This window comes from Arachis ipaensis, chromosome B05 (assembly GCF_000816755.2).
Source record: "Arachis ipaensis cultivar K30076 chromosome B05, Araip1.1, whole genome shotgun sequence".
Classification (NCBI taxonomy): Eukaryota; Viridiplantae; Streptophyta; class Magnoliopsida; order Fabales; family Fabaceae; genus Arachis; species Arachis ipaensis.
In genome coordinates, this window is record NC_029789.2 from 28,457,609 (window position 1) to 28,471,119 (window position 13,511).

At 33.9% G+C, this 13,511-nt stretch overlaps 1 long non-coding RNA gene across 3 annotated transcripts; it reads left to right on the forward strand.

Moving 5' to 3' along the window:
- On the forward strand, positions 3,403–5,095 carry LOC110262789. 3 transcript variants are annotated; one of them, XR_002347785.1, is made up of 4 exons: positions 3,403–3,706; positions 4,054–4,122; positions 4,204–4,315; positions 4,766–5,095. It is a non-coding gene; the product is annotated as an uncharacterized LOC110262789 (long non-coding RNA). The 3 variants fall into 3 exon arrangements; XR_002347787.1 differs by having other exon boundaries at positions 3,405–3,706; positions 4,054–4,085; XR_002347786.1 differs by lacking the exon at positions 4,054–4,122 and having other exon boundaries at positions 3,408–3,706.

Consider the following 13,511-nt stretch of genomic DNA (forward strand, 5'->3'; position numbering starts at 1 on the left):
GATTGTTTTTTTAGTATATTTATCAAATATATATTCGACTTTATTTCTAATTTATTAAATTTTTATGTATAACATCTAAACTCATAGATACACTCTTAAGAATTACAATTTTTTTATTAACAAAAAATATAGAAAACTAATTTTTAGTTAACCAATTATAGGGTTTAAATTTATAATTTAAGATTTAGGGTTAAGAATTCTTGATTTAGGGTCAAAAATTTAAGATAAAATCTATTCTAAGTAACCAACTAATTAAAACTAAGCCACCATATGCCAATAATCTAAAAAAGCTCAATACTCAGACACAATTTTTTATTGAAAGTACTCTTTTAAATTTTTTTCCTTCTTCTTCCTCCCAATACCCCAATTTCACCTACCACTACAATCCAGCTACCTCCACCATACACTAGCCACTATTGTTGCATTGCCAACCATTGTTAGCGACTACCTCCAGCGACAATCTCTGGCAACCACTAGCCACCCACCATCGGTCAGCCTAAATTCTAAACCATAAATTATAAATCCTAAATTCTAAACTCTAAATCTTAATTTTTTTTATTTGATTTTGGATATTTTTATTATTTTTAATTTTAGATGTTTCTTTTTATTGTGAATTGTTAGTTATTTTATTGGCTAAAAATTGTTAATTATTGATACTTTGTCTAAAGATAAAGAAAATAATTTTTAAAAAATTAGTTGATATTGGTTGAAAAAATTTGGTTCTATAGCATTACTTTTTTATTAACATAAAAAAGTAAATTGTTGGTCAAATAATATTGTAGAACATGAAACCACCACAAACTCGAGTTTGACGGTCTTATAATTGTCCCTGCAGATGCTGAATAACATATTAAAATTCAACTATGTATAAAAGCTTAAAGATTTTGACAATAGTTGGATTGGTTATATACGTAAATTGGTAACGATGGTTTTTTATTCTGTCATTATGAAAGGTCAGCCATGTGATTTCTTTAAACTAAATAGAGAAATCTACCAAGAAGAAAATAAATTTATTTAGAATAAAATTAATATGATTAAGTATCATTTACTTAGATGTGATTAAAAAATAATTGAATAATTATGTACCGTAAAAAATTAATATTATTAAAGGATAAAATTAAAATTTATTTCTATGTATCGTTTTTGTCCTCAACGTTTTCGTCCTATTTAAGTCTCTAATATTTCAAAAATTGTCTCAATTTTGTTCTGCCGTCAATTCCGTTAACAGATTTCTAATGGCAGGACAACATTGAGTCAATTTTGAAACGTTAAGGACTTAAATAGGACGATTCAAATGTTAGAGACAACTTTGAGACTTACCCCAAATTTTGGGGACAAAAATGATACTTTACTCTTAAATTTATTATGTGAAGAAGTTTTAGTATTTTGGAAATGGATGATAATTAAGGTGAATTAAAATTGGAGTTGTTCTGTTGAGCTATAATATAGAATCATTGAGACTTGAATGTTTTATCAAGTGTTCATAGATATTTTGGAATCAGTTGATACGTGCTTCAAATATTCGTGATATGAAGAGTTCAAGTGTTATTTAGAAGATATTAGTTTACATTTTTAGAATATTTTAATTTAATGTATTTTGATTTTTGTTTATTTAATTACTAGATTGGGTCTCATGTTTATGGATTTTAGGGTTTTTCTTTGTTTTAACCTAATAAGAGGTTATAAATACCTCCTTAGCTATTGTAGTCGTAGTATAGAATTTTTAGAGGTTTGAAAATCCCTTTTTTTTTGTTTCGTGATAAAACCATGGTGTGGACAATTGAGGTTGAGGAGTCTCTCTTGTTGCATCGGGGAATTGGTTAGAAGGTTGAGGAGTCCATTCGAATCAATTCCCAAACTATGGCGTTGACAAGTTAGGTTGAGGAGTCCCTTTTTTGTTGCGTCAAGAAATTGGGTAGAAAGTAGAGTGATTCTCTTGTATTCAAATTCAATCTATCCTTTTTATTTCTATTTCAATTTCAATGTATCTTCTTATTTAATTTCAATTCTTGACAAAAATGATAGATTGAAATTGAATAAAAAGAGAATCACTCTACTCTCTACCCAATTTCTTGACGCAATAGGAAAGAGACTCCTCAACCTAACTTGTCAACGCCATAGTTTGGAAATTGATTCGAAGGGACTTCTCAACCTTCTAACCAATTCCCCGATGCAACAAGAGAGGGACTCCTCAACCTCAATTGTCCACACCATGGTTTCATCATGAAACCAAAAAAAAAAGGTTTTGAAACCTCTAAAAATTCTATACTACAACTACAATAGCTAATGAGGTATTTATAACCTCTTAAAACAAAGAAAAATCCTAAAGCCCATAAACATAAGGCCCAATCTAGTAATTCTAGTAATTAAATAAACAAAATCAAAATACATTAAATTAAAATATTCTAAAAATGTAAACTAATATCTTCTAAATAACACTTGAACTCTTCATATCACGAACATTTGAAGTACGTATCATTCTCCTCCTCTGCAAAACAAATTCATCTTCGAATCATGTAGGTGGAAAAATAGTATATGAAAAGCACAATAATTACAAGAAAGATAATTTCTTTTTTTTGTATATATTTCTTTTTTCTCTTTTTTTGCACTGTATACTTTTTTTAATAATAAAATCAACAATGATGACAAAACAATAATGAAACACAAACGGAAAATAAGAACACGAGAACTTAAAGGAAGACGCGACAGACACTGGACTCTTTTTTTTATAATAAAAAAAGAACAAATATAGATTAATAAGAATTAATCTAATACCTGAGTTCTGATACCAAATAATAAAGAAATAAGAAATAAACAAGAAGATAAAGATTTAAACTGAATAAAAAAATACATTAAAATTGAAGATAGAAATAAAAAGATAGATTGAAATTGAGTACAAAGAGAATCACTCTACTTTCTACCCAATTTCTTGACACAACAAGAAAGGGACTCCTCAACCTAATTTGTCAACGCCATAGTTTGGGAATTGAATCGAAGGGACTCCTCAACCTTCTACTCAATTCCCCAATGTAACAAGAGAGGGACTCCTCAACCTCAATTGTCCACACCATAGTTTCATCACGAAACCAAAAAAAGGGGTTTTAAAACCTCTAAAAATTCTATACTACGACTACAATAGCTAAGGAGGTATTTATAACCTCTTATTAGGTTAAAACAAAGAAAAACCATAAAGTCCATAAACATAAGGCCCAATCTAGTAATTAAATAAATAAAATCAAAATACATTAAATTAAAATATTCTAAAAATGTAAATTAATATCTTCTAAATAACACTTGAACTCTTCATATCACGAACATTTGAAGCAAGTATCATCAGTACTTATCGTGATAGTTCTGTATGTGAACATGTTGAATCAGGTTGCCAATGTATTGTGGGTGATATCTTTTATTGGTGGTCTTTTCAACTTCCTAACTTTAATCTATATGGGCAGGCTCTTTACTTTTTTAGCTTTTATACAAGGATATTATATTTTTTACATAGTTTTTGCCTCTGTTAATTTGCTGCTGATATTTCAATAATTTTCTTGATAGGTGTTCTTCTAAGCTTGTCAGTTCCTGTTTTGTATGACAAGTTCCAGGACCAAATCGATGCTAAGCTGTACATGATAAATGGAATTATTGAGCCATATTATAGAAGGATTTCAAGCAAGATTCCAAAACTGTGAAATAAAAGAAGGTGCAGTAGGTAAGCAACATGTACCTTCACTTTTCATATTTGAACCTGATAGTTGCTAAAAGAGAAAATATTGCTGTCTTATTTATCTCTGTGGTGCAATGTTCAATTTTTGCTCTACCAAGTGCAAAACACGATCTTATGTTGCTTTTACTTGTAGTATATATGCATAATGTTAGTTAGGTATATGTTGATCATTTCTATCCTTTCGCCATCTCTCTATTTTAAGCAGATGACTATTTTGATTTATCATTTTAACTGATTTAGCAATCATAACTGAGTTTTATAAGCAATATGTTAAAAACCTTAAAATAGTTTACCTGAATTTTTGGGTTAACTTCTTCAAGTTTGAAATTCAGGATGCACATGGACAAGCGAAGTCGATTTAGGGGTATATAAATGAGTGCTTAACATATGAAGTACTTGAGGTTTTTCTTTAGCTGGGATGTTTTCGCTATTTTAATTGATGGTTATTGAAAAGTGATAACACTAATCTTGGTGTATTTCAGGTTGGAGCACGGGGTTTACAATATCTCAAGGATGAGGGAGTCAGCAGCAAATAGATACAAAGTCTTTCGGATTCCAGTTCATTGGATGCTTGATAGTGGCTTTGTGACTCAGGTAACTTGCCGGTTGCACATGCTTAATTTTATTTTATCTCCATATATAGCTTCAGCAATAACCAAATTTGAACTGAAATAACAGTATATCTTACGGATTTCTAGACAATTGTCTTCAAGTGTTAGTTATTAATGTTAGTGTTGGTCTCCAAGTATTTTTATCTTGATGCATTTCTTATCTGTGTATACTTTTTAAAATGTTTGAATAGAAATTGAGAAAAAAAATTGGGATAATTGTATTTGTTAAATGTTAAGCAGATAGAACTTTTACAAGTGCCTAAAGGGTATATGTGCAACATTTTCCATTTATTATTTTTTTTCAAACTATTCAAATATGGATGAAATTAATAGCTCTAACATGTCTGTGTTAAAATATCCAATTTCTAGTTTAAATATTATGATGAATAATACTTAAAAAGCATTTTTTGATTGAAGTTGCCTTTCATCACAGAGTTCGTGCCCTGGGATGATTCCGTCGGCCGTGAATGACATTGTTGCTGGTCTAAAAGGATTCAGAGATGATGATGTGAAGCCATTTTAATTTCTTCTTGTTTGAATGCAGTTGAGACTCAGGTTTGTTTGTAGATAGAAATAATTTAATTCTTTTTCTTGTTAATGTAAGAATATATACAAGTAACTTAGCAAGGTAGTGAACCTAAATCTAACGCCATTGACATGAATACATGATTTAATTGCATTGATATTGATTAGAACGAAAGTAGAGGATTTTCTTCTCTCTATTTTTCATACAAACAGTTTTTAACTAATGAAATTTCTTAGGATCCTCATTCATTGTATGTCTGATTGCAAATCAAAATAATTTAACCAACAAAGTAAGCAATAAGTTCTTCTTTTTCTAGCTAGGTTTATATTCTCCGCCTCCCTTCATTCTTTGTCTCAATGTTTCGAAAATAATAATTAGAACTAGATATTAAGCATTAGAAGAGGGATATAGAGCTAGCGTTAATTTTTTTTATTGACTTTACATTATTATTGAGGAACTTTCAACATGGGATAGTAGTAGTTAATTACTTTGATAATAGTTATTATTGTTTATTACTGAGATATATATATATATATAACCCAACTATGGTTAAGATAAGGACCAATTACAATGTGACACATAATGAAGGGTAACTTACATGTTATTTTAGAGGGAGTTGGGTAGCATTCACCTCTATATATATATATATATATATATCAAAAGGTAATTAAAAAAGCAATGATGGCTGTGAAAGATTTGGAGAATATATTATTAAGATTTTATTCCTATGAAAATATGTTGAGGTATCTGATTTGTTTGATAAACTGAATTTGGCAGATTACAAAAATTTAGGCTAGAGTGGTTATTCTTGTTTGGTACTGTTTTCAGGAGGTTCTTTTCTTTTCTTTTTTTTTTTTTTTTTTTTTGTTTTATATGAACTTTGGCTGTTGCTTGATGAAGAGATTTTATGTCGGTATAGAATTTTATAGATAAATTCTCATTGCAAGTATAGTTTCTAAACCAATAAACAATCCTCAATAAAAAATTTGTTTGTCACAAGTACAAACCCCAATAAAAATAACCAAAGTATTCAAACCTCGGGTCGTCTCTCAAGAAATTGCAGGAAAGTGTTCTTGTTATTGGTTATGGGACAAGTATTTTTGGGGTTTTGAATAAAGAAACAAAAAATGTAAATGGCAATAAAGTAAAGGAAACTCAAATAATAAAAAGGTCTTGACAAGGGTTGATGGTTAAGGATCTTTATCCTTGTTACTAACCTCAACATGATAATTGCAAGGATCAATCCCATTAAGTCATCCTCTAACAAGTGGAGGAAAGTAAAATGGACTACATCAATCCTAATCCATAAGTCCTAGCCACCTTGTAAGACCCAGAACTTTTGAAAAGTCTTATTATAATCAAGTCTCAAATCATATAGTTATTTATAGCCTTAATTTTGAAAATCATTTTATTAAAGATAAATAAGGCAAGTTGTGATTTATTGAATTTGAGACAAGTTATGATTTATTATCCAATTTGATAATTATTGGATTATTTTCTATATTTGAATTATAAAGTTGATAGTTATAAAATAATAATTTTGGTCGCGGAGAAGGGGAAGGGAAGGGGAAGAAGTCGCGCCGGTGTACTGGGTTGCACCACCACCATGTCGCCGTCTAATCGAGGAGGGGGAAGAGCGCCGCGCCTCTCTGTCTTGCCGCCGCTGAGCTCGCACACAGGAAGAGAGGAGATGCGCGAAAGGGAGCCACTGCGGGGAAGCCATCGCCGCCTGCCACCATCGCCGAGCGTGGGGCCGCCGTCCTCCTCGTCGCCGACCAGCCCGTCTCGTTGCCGCCGTCGAACCCGTCCCTTGCCGCCGCCGTTGAAGCTGTGAACAGAGAAGAGGGAAAGGGATGAGTCGCGAGGAAGCAATGCTGCCCTTCCATCGCCGCTGCTGCCACGGTTGTGGTTGAGGGTATCCCCGTCGCCGTGGGTGGTTCCACCGCCCTTGCTGCCATGCCATCAGAGTCTGCCGCCATGACCGCCGGTCTCCTAGTTGCTGCTGTGGTTGGGGGTCTGCTGTGTATGGTCGCTGGAAAATCCTTCTGCCACCGGAGCTGCCCTGAAACACCATCAGAGTCTGACAGCGCCGCTGTCGGAGTTCTGAGGCCACCGGAACCACCGCCAGAGGTTCTGGCTACTTCTGCCGTCGCCGGAAAAGTTGCCGGTAAGGGTTTTATTTGAAGTTTCTGCCTTTTTGCAATTTGAGAAGGTTTTAACGCTGCGCAGTCTTTATAGTTGATCTACCGGAGCTTCTGGCCGCCGCCGGAGCTGTTGCCGGGCCGGTTCGAAATCGCAGCTGCTTCGTGTTGTTATTCCGGTAAGAAATTATGTTTCGAAAAGTCTCGCATTAGTTTTCGGTTGTGTTAGTTAATGAATATGAGTTTTGGTAACGTGGGGTCGAGTCCTGATTATTATATGTTGCGACTAGAGTTGCTATGGTTATTGCAAAAGTGGCTGGGAGCTGAGGTTTTGGTTGCCGTCAGTTCGGGTTGAGGCGGAAAGGACTCTGTGAGGCGTTTGGGTTATGGAATTGCGTTTTGAGGTAGGGACGCTTTCCAAAACTATACTTTATGTATTGGAATTATTACATATGGATACTAATGTGAGAAAATGTGTATTTGGTGATTGTATCGGCCTTATGTATTATTTGATTGTCTCGAAAGCTTATGAATGTTTGTTTGGTTGAATTGTTGTGCGGCTTTGTGAAATGTAATGTTTGGAAATTGATTCTTTAAAGATTTGAAATATGAGTTTAATCCGTTGAGGATTGGTTTGAAGTGAGTCAATTATTTTGATGATGTGAAAGATAGAATACTCTTGAAATTCAGCCTGGGTTGCTTTAATTGATTTGGTTTTGATAAATGATTTATTGCCGAACTGATCCTTTTAAACTTTGGAAATTGGTTAAATCGGTTGATATTGAGTTGATTTTGAAATGGTTTCCTTGAGATATGCCACTGAGGCATTTAGCTTGCTTTTGAATTGATTTCTGGTTTTGAGCTGTTGAAAAGGATTGTGAAACGGTTTAGTTGGGACCCGAACCGGGTGGCAAAGTCCAAGTTTTAAGGGAGGTGCTACCAAAATTTCTATAAAACCCGAGTCTTTATTGAAAGGTTGTCGGGAAAAATGATGAGTTAAAGAGTTCTACTATTTTATTTGAATTATCAAGAAAAGGATGATTCATGCTTTTGAAATGAATTATTAAAGAGGAAATTGTGATTTAGCCTTGCTTCTTAAGAAAAGCATTGTATCTCTTTTGGGAGAAAGTTATTTAGATGAAATTTATATTTTAAAAGCTGTTTCAATTGTGACAATGGCTATGCCTTTGAATTTGACTTGAGAGTTTCAATTAGAGGAGTTTCAATGACTTTGAAAGAACCTGAATGTCTATTGACAAGTTTCATTTTAAAATGTTTTGAGAAAGGTTTTAAGTACTCTTCGAATTCTGAATTCTTGCAAGACTAAAACAATTTTGAGTCGTTGAAACGTTCTAGAATTTATCATGGGGGTTGAAGCTGGTTTTGCCTAAGTAAAAAACGGATTTGAAAGAAATGAAAGATTATATGACTCGGTTTGGCTTAGATCCTATTTTATTACTCAAGTCAGGAAGCCAAGGTACTTGGCGAAATGAGTTATGTTATTCTCCCCTAAAGACTTGGGACTCTGCCGAGAAACTTTGTTATAAAATTCCATTGTGGGATGGGTGATTTTGAATGTTCCCAAAGTGAATCTTTAACTTTCCATGGTTTTGGAAGTTTTGGAAAGAGGATGCCGAGAGCGGCTTTATTTTAAAAAGGGAACTCACTTTGAGTAAGTTTGGCTTATGAGCCTGAGATGATTTGAGAAATGAGATCTTTAAAGCCAAAGCTGAAAAGAGTTGAAATTTGATTTCAAAGTGAAATGGCTTGAGAAAAGTGATTTATGGCTTAAATGCCGGTTTTATGAATTTGATGATGTTGAATGGTGGAAGTGCTGTTTGTTATGGGCCGGAATGGCTGTGTATGATATTGATTTATGGTTGGTTGTCGAATGAGTTATGGGCCGCATGGCTGATTATGAATTATGAGTTTAAGCCGAAGGGCTGTATTTATTGATAAATTGGCTGGTTCTGGATTGAACCGTGAGCCGGATGGCCGAGATGAATGTTGTATGTGAAAATGCTTGTGTTTTCTCTCTGGTTGTAAGGGTGACAGGGCACCGATACCCTCTAATGGCGACAGGGCGCAGATACCCTCTAATGGCGACAGGGCGCAGATACCCTCTAATGATAATAATACGCAACAGAGAGACTGTGTCCGGGTTAGCTACTAGACACGTCGGGTTGGCTTGGTAACCGACAGATGATATCATCAGCCACTAGGGACAGGCATGTATCATATGCATCTATGTGACATTGTTTGGGTGTGCATATTATACTTGGTTTGCCTATGTGATTAATTGCTAATTGTTCTACTTGCAATAACTGTTTGTTTGTACTTGCATCTTCCTATTTGTGTTTGCTACTGGGACTCTGTTGGATTGTGGTGATTGGTTGATGGTTAGATTGTTTGGGCCTAGGGCCGTGGTTGAAATGAGATGGACCGATGGTTGGTTTTGGTTGTGTTCTGGTTTGGGAAAATATGAAAGGCTATTTTGGTTCAGCACAGATAAACCATTTTGAAAGGCTCTTGAGTTTTTGAGAATTGAACTGTTCCTCTTTCAGAAAAGGATTTCAGATTTCTTTTTATTTGTAAACCGTTATTTTTGAAAAGAGGCATAAGACGGTTATTAATCACTGGTACGGTTCATCTTCACGTATCCTATTACAGTAATTCCCAAAAACCCTCTACTGAGAACCCTTTCGAGGATGATGTTCTCACCCCCCTACATTTTTTCCCTTTCAGGATATGGGCGCAGAAGTTACGAAGAGTTTATTTGTTGTTGTTGAGATGCTCTGTATTGTTCTAGTTATGGTTTATTGTACCCTCACCTTTATCTTGATATATTCTGTAAGAGGGATAGGGATTGTATTGGTTAATGCTTGTAATAATATTTATATACATGTATGTATATATATGGATGTACTCTTTATGAGTTTCTGTAAGTTGTATGGTATGTATGGATGTACGTTGTATAGCAAAAGTATTTTTGGGAGCGGTTTTGCGGTTTAAAGTTTTAAACAGGCTCATATTTTAGTATTAAATAATATAAAAGTCGTCGTAATGTCCGAGCTATCAAAGTCGCGTAGCCGGAAGCGTGAGCTTTGGTAGTTAGGGTGTTACACACCTCACTAATTAACTTAGTGGAAGCTAGAGTCAATGGATACCAATCATCAATCACTTGGACATTAGCAACTCAAATTCACCTAAGTTACCATCCCAAGCCAAGAACACATAAATCTACTCTAACATCCTTCCAAGTATTTAATCAAACACTTGGAAGGTATAAAAGGAAAGTAAGATAAAATTGCAAGAAATATAAATCTACAACTACCAATTGCAAGGAAATTAACAACAACTCAAATCAACAATAAAGAAACATAAAACATAAATTGCATTAAAAGGAAAATAAAAAGAACAAGAGTGCATCAACAACAAAGTAAACAAATACAAAGAGTAAAACACTAAACTAGGAAAGCAAAGTAAAGGAACAAGAAACTAGAAAGGAAAAGTAAATCAAAACATGAATTAAACCTAGATATAAAGAAATCCTAATCTACATCTAACCTAATTCTAGAGAGAAGAGAGAGCTTCTCTCTTTAGAAACTAACTAAAGCATGGTGAAAACTATACTATGTTCTCCCCCTTGTCCAATCTTCAATTCTGCACGAAATAGTCTCTGGAATCAGCTGGATTTGGGCCTGGGAAGCTCAAAAATTGTCCCCCAGCATTTTCACTTTAATGAGGTCACGTGCGAGCTATGACGTGTACGCATGGGTCACGCGTACGCGTCGCTTGGCATTTTTACTTCCCACGCGTATGCGTCGCCCATGCGTCTTCATATCCATGCGTGCGCGTCGATGAATGCACTCCAATCCTTGATTTTCCATAAATTCTCCACTTTGCATGCTTTTCTCTTCACTCCTTTGATCCATTCCTAGCCTTCTCAACCTGAATTCACTAACAAACACATCAAGGCATATAGTGGAATCAAAGGTGAATTAAAATTAGCTATTTTAAGGCCTAAAAAGTATGTTTTCACACTTAAGCACAAATTAAGGGAGAGTTACGAAACCATACTATTTCATTGAATAAATGTGAGAAAAGTTGATAAAATTCACTCAATTCAACATAAAATGTATCATGAAATAGTGGTGCATTAAATCTCCCCACACTTAAACCAAGCATGTCCTCATGCTAAACCAAGAAAGAGACAAAGGGTATCATCATTTATTCAATGCAACCTATCTAAATGCAACTATCTAAATGAATGCAACTACTTGGTCAAAATAAATCAACTTCTAAGAAAACATATATGCACATGAGGCCTAAAGGTATTAACAACCAAGCCAAACCCACAATTGAATTGAGTTATTAAAAATTTTACAAACTTGCAAGAAATGTGATGCTCATAGGTGAAAATATGTAATTGAACAATCGAACCCTCACCGGATGTGTATCCGTTCTAGTCACTTGAGTGTATAGGGTTGATTCACTCAATTCTCCCCTAATCATGCTTTCCAAGATTTGTTTTTTATCTAACAATCAACAATTATTTAATGCATGCATACAAATATCATGAGGACTTATCCATAGGTTGTAATGGGGTTAGGGTTAAGGTAGGATGCATTTGGTTAATTGAGCTTGAAATTTGAATCTTTGATTAACTTAAACTTCCCACCTAACCTATATAACAACCTATACAATTCAAAGCTAACCTAACTACCCATTCTTCACTTTTTCACACACTCATGCATTCTCTTTTTTATCACAACTCATATGCATTGAGTATTATTGGACTTCATTTTGGGGCATTTTGTCCCCTTTATATTTCTTTCTTTTTTTTTTCTTTTTCTTTTCTTTCTTTCTACATTTTTTTATATAAATTTTTCTTTATTTCTTTTTTTCTTTTTGCAACAAAGTATATATAAAAGTATCAATGCATATGGTTTAAACATAATTGATACATGAGTATGTACCCAATTCCCAAGATCTTCAATGAAAATAAAAACACACTCTTACCTCAACCAATGTCCCAAGTTTTCCCACACTTGAATGATACATACATTTACTAGCCTAAGCTAATCAAAGATCCAAATTAAGGACATTTATTGTTTTTCGCTTTAAGGCTTGTAATGTGCTAATATTAAGAACGAGAGGGGTTAATCGTAGGCTCAAAGTTGGCTAACAATGGAAGATAAAAGGTAAGGCTATTTGGGTAAGTGAGCTATTTGAAACAATGGCCTCAATCATATAAATGCATGTATACACAAAATAATGGACATATAGATTCAAACAAATCAAATATTACAATCATAGAAAGAGAATAATGCACACAAGAATGAAAATAAGTGGTTATAAGATGTAACCACACAATTAAGGCTCAAAACTCACATGCTTGTGTTCTTGGCTCAAAAACATGATCTACAATGTATAATTCAAGCAAATTCAATGAAAAATTTGTACTCAAATCAATTGGGGTGCCCTATAGATAGATTTCTTGAAAAATTTCATTATTTTGACTAAGCTTATTATGTATATATATGCAAAAATAAGAAAATGAAACAAAAAATCCTAAAAGACCTAAAAATGAAATGCAAAAGTGTTGGAATTAGAAATTTGTCACCCAAAAATGCTGACTGGTCGGACGACCTCCCCACACTTAAAAGTTTGCACTGTCCTCGGTGCATTCAAAGATGAACAAGGGGGTACGGCGACTACACGGGTTGCCACCTTCAGCTGATGGATCAACCGGCTACTGCATGTTCTTTCTTCCGCATCCATTTTTGCTTATGGTGACTTATCTTGAAAATAGAAGACAGGATAGTAAGAAAAGTAAATGTAAAAGCAAGAAAGCATATATTGTTGGAATGAGGTAAAAACCACTAGAATGAAGTGAGTGAATTAGTGTGACATTAATGAATTAAGTGTGTGAGTTCTAAGATGCATGTGGTCTAGAACACACACTAGTATGGAAGCTATGTCACAATTACATAAGAGGAATGCACTTCACTCATTCTAGTGTGCTTGAGATGCTTCGAAGGAAACTTGTGAGTTAAGACAACCAAACAAGCAATGAAGAAGCATAAAAGCATTCAAGCCAAAAACATATGGATGCATATGAGCAAGAAATACAATTCATTAAGATAAATGCACACATCCATCAAGAAATTGCCTAATCAAAGAGAAGGGTTCCAATCACATGTTGGCTAGCTACAACATGCAATTCAAAGAATTTAAAATGCTTGAAAGGCAATTCTCATGCACTTAGTATGCATAAAATTAAGTATGAAGAATTCAAAACCAAGTAACAAATTATAACCTCAATAAAGGATCCAACAAGGATTATAAACAAAAATGATGTTAAAACAACATCTTATCAGTAATCAGCAGCAATAAACAGTAAACAATGTTACTAATCCAACACTCATAATGAAAAACAGAAAATTAGACAAAAATTAAACTAACTAAATAGCTAACTAACTAACTAAAAGAAATGGCGTTATATGGTG